The 10,000-nt window shown below is 34.5% G+C and overlaps 1 protein-coding gene across 1 annotated transcript in view; it reads left to right on the top strand.

The window, feature by feature from the left end:
- The window catches only part of LOC115123466 (F-box and leucine-rich repeat protein 16), a 38,231-nt gene that overhangs the window by 27,446 nt on the left and 785 nt on the right, over positions 1-10,000 (top strand). The gene's annotated exons all lie outside the window — the stretch shown is intronic.

Below are 10,000 nucleotides of genomic sequence, written 5' to 3'. Positions count from 1 at the left end.
TTTCCACATATTGTTACGTTACAACCTTATTCTAAAATGGATTAAACTGTTTTTCCCTCCACCTCATCAATCTACACACAATACCCCATAATGACATCACAATACTCCATAATGACATCATAATACTCCATAATGACATCACGATACCCCATAATGACATCACAATACCCCATAATGACATCACAATACCCCATAATGACAGACAAAAAAACAGGTTTTTAGAATATTTTGCAAATATTACATTTACATAAGTATTCAGACCCTTTAATCAGTACTTTGTTGAAGCACCTTTGGCAGCGACTACAGCCTCTAGTCTTCTTGGGTATGACAACAAGCTAGGCACAGCTGTATTTGGGGAGTTTCTCCCATTCTTCTCTGCAGATTCTCTCAAGCTCTGTTAGGTTGGATGGGGAGCATCGCTGCACAGCTCTTTTCAGGTCTCTCCAGAGATGCTCGATCGGGTTCAAGTCCGGACTCTGGCTGGGCCACTCAAGGACATTGAGAAACTTGTCCCAAAGCCACTTCTGCGTTGACTTGGCTGTGTGCTTAGGGTCATTGTCCTGTTGGAAGCTATAGAGCAGGTTTTCTTCAAGGATCTCTGTACTTTGCTCTGTTCATCTTTCCCTCAATCCTGACTAGTCTCCCAGTACCTGCTGCTGAAAAACATCCCCACAGCATGATGCTGCCACCACCATGCTTCACTGTAGGGATGGTGCCAGGTTTCCTCCTTCAGGCCAAAGAGTTCAATCTTTGTTTCATCAGACCAGAGAATCTTGTTTCTCATGGTCTGAAAGTCCTTTAGATGCCTTTTGGCAAACTCCGGGCGGGCTGTCATGTGCCTTTTACTGAGGAGTGGCTTCCATCTGGCCACTCGACCATAAAGGCCTGATTGGTGGAGTACTGCAGAGGTGGTTGTTCTTCTGGAAGGTTCTCCCATCTCCACAGAGGAACTATGGAGCTCTGTCAGAGTGACCATTGGGTTCTTGGTTACCTCCCTGACCAAGGCCCTTCTCTCCAGATTGCTCAGTTTGGCCGGGCAGCCAGCTCTAGGAAGAGTCTTGGTGGTTCCAAACTTCTTCCATTTAAGAATGATGGAGGACATTGTGTTCTTGGGGACCTTCAATGCTGCAGAATTTATTATTTTACCCTTCCCCAGATCTGTGCCTCAACACAATCCTGTCTTCAAGTTTCTACGGACAATTCCTTTGACCTCATGGCTTGGTTTTTGCTCTGACAACTGTGGGACCTTATATAGACAGGTGTGTGCCTTTCCAAATCATGTCCAATCAACTGAATTTACCACAGGTGGACTCCAATCAAGTTGTAGAAACATCTCAAGGATGATCAATGGAAACAGGATACACTTGAGCTCAATTTCAAGTCTCATAGCAAGGTCTGAATACTTATGTAAATAAGGTATTTCTGTATTTTTGTGTGTTTTTTTCCCAAATCCATTTTAGAATAAGGCTGTAACATAACAAAAAGTGAAAAAGGTTAAGGAGTCTGAATACTTTCTGAAGGCCCTCATAGGAACTACTGGCCTTTGGTTTGACCACCACCACACAGTCGTTCCCTCTCTCTTCCTCTCTGCTATAACCCCTCCAGTCCAAACCCTCATAGGAACTACTGGCCTTTGGTTTGATCGCTACCACACAGTCGTTCCCTCTCTCTTCCTCTCTGCTATAACCCCTCCAGTCCAAACCCTCATAGGAACTACTGGCCTTTGGTTTGATCACCACCACACAGTCGTTCCCTCTCTCTTCCTCTCTGCTATAACCCCTCCAGTCCAAACCCTCATAGGAACTACTGGCCTTTGGTTTGATCGCTACCACACAGTCGTTCCCTCTCTCTTCCTCTCTGCTATAACCCCTCCAGTCCAAACCCATCATAGGAACTACTGGCCTTTGGTTTGATCACCATCACACAGTCGTTCCCTCTCTCTTCCTCTCTGCTATAACCCCTCCAGTCCAAACCCTCATAGGAACTACTGGCCTTTGGTTTGATCACCACCACACAGTCGTTCCCTCTCTCTTCCTCTCTGCTATAACCCCTCCAGTCCAAACCCTCATAGGAACTACTGGCCTTTGGTTTGATCACCACCACACAGTCGTTCCCTCTCTCTTCCTCTCTGCTATAACCCCTCCAGTCCAAACGCAGATAGTCTGAACAGGGACAGAGGTCATCCAGGAGCTGACATGTCCTCCTTCTCATCCATACTGAGGAAACCTCAAAGGAACCAACACACACGCACGCATGCACACACACACGCACGCATGCACACACACACACACACATACACACACACACACACACACACACACTCTTCCTCTACCTGGCTGGGTAAATCTATATGGTATTCTATAGAAGGAGAGAGTTCAGTATATAATCTCTGACTACAGTACATTAGTCATATCTGACTACAGTCTACAGTACATGAATCATCTCTGACTACAGTCTACAGTACATTAATCATCTCTGACTACAGTCTACAGTACATTAATCATCTCTGACAACAGTACATTAGTCATCTCTGACTACAGTCTACAGTACATGAATCATCTCTGACTACAGTCTACAGTACATTAATCATCTCTGACTACAGTCTACAGTACATTAATAATCTCTGACTACAGTACATTAGTCATCTCTGACTACAGTCTACAGTACATTAGTCATCTCTGACTACAGTCTACAGTACATGAATCATCTCTGACTACAGTACATTAATCATCTCTGACTACAGTACATTAATCATCTTTGACTACAGTACATTAATCATCTCTGACTACAGTACATGAATCATCTCTGACTACAGACTACAGTACATTAATCATCTCTGACTACAGTCTACAGTACATTAATCATCTCTGACTACAGTCTACAGTACATTAATCATCTCTGACTACAGTCTACAGTACATTAATCATCTCTGACTACAGTACATTAATCATCTCTGACTACAGTACATGAATCATCTCTGACTACAGGCTACAGTACATGAATCATCTCTGACTACAGTACATGAATCATCTCTGACTACAGTACATGAATCATCTCTGACTACAGTACATGAATCATCTCTGACTACAGTACATGACATGTCTGACTACAGACTACAGTACATTAATCATCTCTGACTACAGTCTACAGTACATTAATCATCTCTGACTACAGTACATTAATCATCTCTGACTACAGTACATTAATCATCTCTGACTACAGGCTACATACATAATCATCTCTGACTACAGTCTACAGTACATTAATCATCTCTGACTACAGTCTACAGTACAATCATCTCTGACTACAGTCTACAGTACATTAATCATCTCTGACTACAGTCTACAGTACATTAATCATCTCTGACTACAGTCTACAGTACATTAATCATCTCTGACTACAGTCTACAGTACATTAATCATCTCTGACTACAGTACATTAATCATCAGTCTGTACATGACATCTCTGACTACAGTCTACAGTACATGAATCATCTCTGACTACAGTCTACATAAATCATCTCTGACTACAGTACATGAATCATCTCTGACTACAGTACATGAATCATCATACAGTAATTAATCATCTTTGACTACAGACTACAGTACATTAATCATCTCTGACTGACTACAGTCTACAGTACATTAATCATCTCTGACTACAGTACATTAATCATCTCTGACTACAGTACATGAATCATCTCTGACTACAGTACATTTAATCATCTCTGAATCATCATCTGACTACAGTCTACAGTACATTAATCATCTCTGACTACAGTACATTAATCATCTCTGACTACAGTCTACAGTACATTAATCATCTCTGACTACAGTCTACAGTACATGAATCATCTCTGACTACATTACATCATCTCTGACTACAGTACATGAATCATCTCTGACTACAGTCTACAGTACATTAATCATCTCTGACTACAGTACATGAATCAATCATCTGACTACAGTCAACAGTACATTAATCATCTCTGACTACAGTCTACAGTACATGAATCATCTCTGACTACAGTACATTAATCTACAGTACATTAATCATCTCTGACTACAGTACATACAATCATCTCTGACTACAGTACATTAATCATCTCTGACTACAGTACATTAATCATCTCTGACTACAGTAGTCTACAGTACATTAATCATCTCTGACTACAGTCTACAGTAATCATCTCTGAATCATCTGACTGAGTCTACAGTACATGAATCATCTCTGACTACAGTACATTAATCATCTCTGACTACTACAGTACATTAATCATCTCTGATACAGTACATTAATCATCTTGACTACAGACTACAGTACATTAATCATCTCTGACAACAGTACATTAATCATCTCTGACTACAGTCTACAGTACATGAATCATCTCTGACTACAGTACATGAATCATCTCTGACAACAGTACATGAATCATCTCTGACTACAGTACATGAATCATCTCTGACTACAGTCTACAGTACATTAATCATCTCTGACTACAGTACATTAATCATCTCGGACTACAGTCTACAGTACATTAATCATCTCTGACTACAGTACATGAATCATCTCTGACTACAGTACATTAGTAATCTATGACTACAGTCTACAGTACATGAATCATGTCTGACTACAGTACATGAATCATCTCTGACTACAGTCTACAGTACATTAATCATATCTGACTACAGTACATTAATCATCTCTGACTTACAGTACATTAATCATCTCTGACTACAGGCTACAGTACATGAATCATCTCTAACTACAGTACATTAATCATCTCTGACTACAGTACATGAATTATCTCTGACTACAGTCTACAGTACATTAATAATCTCTGACTACAGTCTACAGTACATGAATCATCTCTGACTACAGTACATGAATCATCTCTGACTACAGTACATGAATCATCTCTGACTACAGTACATGAATCATCGCTGACTACAGACTACAGTACATTAATCATCGCTGACTACAGACTACAGTACATGAATCATCTCTGACTACAGTCTACAGTACATTAATAATCTCTGACTACAGTACATTAATCATCTCTGACTACACTACATGAATCATCTTTGACTACAGACTACAGTACATTAATAATCTCTGACTACAGTACATTAGTCATCTCTGACTCATCATTAATCATCTCTGACTACAGTACATTAATCATCTCTGACTACAGTACATTAATCATCTCTGACTACAGTACATGAATCATCTCTGACTACAGTAATTAATCTCTGACTACAGTACATTCATAATCTCTGACTACAGTACATGAATCATATCTGACTGACAGTACATTAGTCATATCTGACTACAGTACATTAATCATCTCTGACTACAGTACATTAATCATATCTGACTACAGTACATTAGTCATTTCTGACTACAGGCTACAGTACATGAATCATCTCTGACTACAGGCTACAGTACATTAATCATCTCTGACTACAGGCTACAGTACATTAATCATCTCTGACTACAGTACATGAATCATATCTGACTACAGTACATTAGTCATATCTGACTACAGTACATTAATCATCTCTGACTACAGTACATTAATCATATCTGACTACAGTACATTAGTCATCTCTGACTACAGGCTACAGTACATGAATCATCTCTGACTACAGTACATGAATCATCTCTGACTACAGGCTACAGTACACAAATCATCTCTAACTACAGGCTACATTACAATGTGTGTGTGAGGAGAGGAAGCATTTTGTAGACTATTGAGAAGCAGTCATCCACAGAGGGGGCTGTTTCCTAATAATATGTCCTTTCTCCTGGATTGTTCACCCGTTTACTACTTCCCACAAATCTGAAAGCATTGGATTGGTGGAGACCTGGGCTAGTTGGAGTTTCCACCATATTTCTCATACCAGTCATTTCCTGTCAAATCAGTCAAGGGAAGTGAACAAGTGCATATTTTGAAAGGAAGGAGAGATAATTGGTTACACAACCATATGGGGAGAATCTTAATTGCATTTCCTTGATTTCCCCGCGTCCTCCTTCCAGAACCCATTCAATGAGAAGGTTCATCCCCTCTGTACCTTCTCATCCAAAAGGTTTTGACAAGGAGAGGAGAGAGGACATACAATTAAGATGCATGGACTTCCTGTGTTTCTCCTCTGTCCTGTCTGTCTCTGCACCACTCCTCCCCCTGCTGACCAACTCTGGTATCTCAGGAAAACTCATTATTCAGATTGAATGGAATGTTTGGAATATGAATAGAATGATGGAATGTTTAGAATGATAGGATATTTAGAATGATGGAATGAGAATGATGGAATGTTTAGAATGATAGAATGTTTAGAATGATGTTTTAGAATGATGGAATGTTTAGAATGATGGAATGATTTAGAATGATGGAATGTTTAGAATGATAGAATGATTTGTTTAGAATGATGGATGATGGAATTTAGAATGATGGAATGTTTAGAATGATGGAATGTTTAGAATGATAGATATGTTTAGAATGATGAATGTTTAGAATGATAGAATGTTTAGAATGATAGAATGTTTAGAATGATGGAATATTTAGAATGATGGAATGTTTAGAATGATAGAATGTTTAGAATGATGGAATATTTAGAATGATGGAATGTTTAGAATGATAGGATATTTAGAATGATAGAATGTTTAGAATGATGAATGTTTAGAATGATAGGATATTTAGAATGATGGAATGTTTAGAATGATAGGATATTTAGAATGATGGAATGTTTAGAATGATGGAATGTTTAGAATGATAGGAATGTTTAGAATGATGGAATATTTAGAATGATGGAAAATGTTTTTAGAATGATGGATGTTTTTAGAATGATTTTAGAATGATGGTTTAGAATGATTTGGATGTTTAGAATGATAATGTTTTTAGAATGATTTTTAGAATGATGGAATGTTTAGAATGTTTAGAATGATAGGATATTTAGAATGATGTTTAGAATGTTTAGAATGATAGGATATTTTAGAATGATAGGAATGTTTAGAATGATGGAATGTTTAGAATGATGGAATGTTTAGAATGATGGAATATTTAGAATGATGGAATGTTTAGAATGATAGAATGTTTAGAATGATTTTTAGAATGATGGAATGTTTAGAATGATAGGATATTTAGAATGATGGAATGTTTAGAATGATGGAATGGAATGTTTAGAATGATGGAATGTTTAGAATGATTTTTAGAATGATGGAATGTTTAGAATGATGGAATGAGAATGATTTTTTAGAATGATGGAATGTTTAGAATGAATGATGGAATGTTTAGAATGATAGGATATTTAGAATGATGGAATGTTTGTTTAGAATGATAGAATATTTAGAATGATAGAATGTTTAGAATTTAGAATGATGGAATGTTTAGAATGATAGAATGTTTAGAATGATTTTAGAATGATGGAATGTTTAGAATGATAGAATATTTAGAATGATGGAATGTTTAGAATGAATGATAGAATGTTTAGAATGATAGGATATTTAGAATGATGGAATGTTTAGAATGATTTAGAATGATGGAATATTTAGAATGATTAGGATATTTAGAATGATAGAATATTTAGAATGATAGATGTTTAGAATGATTTTTAGAATGATGGAATGTTTAGAATGATAGGATATTTAGAATGATAGAATATTTAGAATGATGGAATGTTTAGAATGATAGGAATGTTTAGAATGATAGGATATTTAGAATGATAGGAGAATGATTTAGAATGATAGGATATTTAGAATGATGGAATGTTTAGAATATTTAGAATGATGGAATGTTTAGAATGATGGAATGTTTAGAATGATGGAATGTTTAGAATGATAGGAATGATTTTTAGAATGATGGAATGTTTAGAATGATAGGATATTTAGAATGATGGAATGTTTAGAATGATGGAATGTTTAGAATGATAGGATATTTAGAATGATGGAATGTTTTTAGAATGATAGAATATTTAGAATGATGATGGATATTTAGAATGATGGAATGTTTAGAATGATAGAATGTTTATGATTAGAATGATGGAATGTTTAGAATGATAGAATGTTTAGAATGATGGAATGAATTTAGAATGATAGAATGATATTTAGAATGAATGTTTAGAATGATTTTTAGAATGATGGAATATTTAGAATGATGGAATGTTTAGAATGATAGAATATGATGGAATATTTAGAATGATGGAATGTTTAGAATGATAGGATATTTAGAATGATAGAATGTTTAGAATGATAGGATATTTAGAATGATGGAATGTTTAGAATGATTATTTAGAATGATGGAATGTTTAGAATGAATGAATGATGGAATGTTTAGAATGATTAGAATGATGGAATGTTTAGAATGATAGAATGATATTTAGAATGATGGAATATTTAGAATGATGGATATTTAGAATGATGGAATGTTTAGATAGGATGATGATAGATATTTAGAATGATGGAATGTTTAGAATGATAGGAGAATGATTATTTAGAATGATGGAATGTTTAGAATGATTTTTAGAATGATAGGATATTTAGAATGATGGAATGTTTTAGAATGATAGGATATTTTAGAATGATAGGATATTTAGAATGATGGAATGTTTAGAATGATAGGATATTTAGAATGATAGGAATGTTTAGAATGATGGAATGTTTAGAATGATAGGTTATTTAGAATGATGATGGATATTTAGAATGATGAATGGGATATTTAGAATGATGGAATGTTTAGAATGATAGGATATTTAGAATGATGGAATGTTTAGAATGATAGGATATTTAGAATGATGGAATGTTTAGAATGATAGGATATTTAGAATGATAGGATATTTAGAATGATGGAATGTTTAGAATGATGGAATGTTTAGAATGAATAGGATATTTAGAATGATGGAATGTTTAGAATGATGGAATATTTAGAATGATGGGATATTTAGAATGATGGAATGTTTAGAATGATAGGATATTTAGAATGATGGAATGTTTAGAATGATGGAATGTTTAGAATGATAGGATATTTAGAATGATGGAATGTTTAGAATGATAGAATATTTAGAATGATAGGATATTTAGAATGATGAATGTTTAGAATGATTATTTAGAATGATAGGATATTTAGAATGATGGAATGTTTAGAATGATAGGATATTTATTTAGAATGAATGATGATGGGATATTTAGAATGATGGAATGTTTATGATTATTTAGAATGATGGAATGTTTAGAATGATAGGATATTTAGAATGATGGATATTTAGAATGATGGAATGTTTAGAATGATAGGATATTTAGAATGAATGATGATGGAATGTTTAGAATGATAGGATATTTAGAATGATGGAATGTTTAGAATGATAGGAATATTTAGAATGATAGGATATTTAGAATGATGGAATGTTTAGAATGATAGGATATTTAGAATGATGGAATGTTTAGAATGATGGAATGTTTAGAATGATGGAATGTTTAGAATGATAGAATGTTTAGAATGATAGAATATTTAGAATGATAGAATATTTAGAATGATAGAATATTTAGAATGATAGGATATTTAGAATGATAGAATAGATAGAATGATCAAATATTTTGAATGATAGAATGATAGGATATTTAGAATGATGGAATATTTAGAATGATAGAATAGATAGAATGATCAAATATTTTGAATGATAGAATGATAGGATATTTAGAATGATGGAATATTTAGAATGATAGAATATTTAGAATGATAGAATATTTAGAATGATAGAATATTTAGAATGATGGAATATTTAGAATGATAGAATATTTAGAATGATGGAATATTTAGAATGATAGAATATTTAGAATGATAGAATATTTAGAATGATAGAATATTTAGAATGATAGAATTTAGATATGGATAAATGATAATATAGAATAAGAATGAATGATAATATTTAGAATGACCCAATAGATCAGACAAATATTTTGAATGATAGAATGATAGAATAGATAGAATGATAGAATGATAGAATAG

This window comes from Oncorhynchus nerka, linkage group LG26 (genome assembly GCF_034236695.1).
Source record: "Oncorhynchus nerka isolate Pitt River linkage group LG26, Oner_Uvic_2.0, whole genome shotgun sequence".
In the NCBI taxonomy this organism is placed as follows: domain Eukaryota; kingdom Metazoa; phylum Chordata; class Actinopteri; order Salmoniformes; family Salmonidae; genus Oncorhynchus; species Oncorhynchus nerka.
The sequence above is the reverse complement of the archived record's forward strand: the minus strand, read 5'-3'. Positions and strand labels throughout refer to the sequence as shown.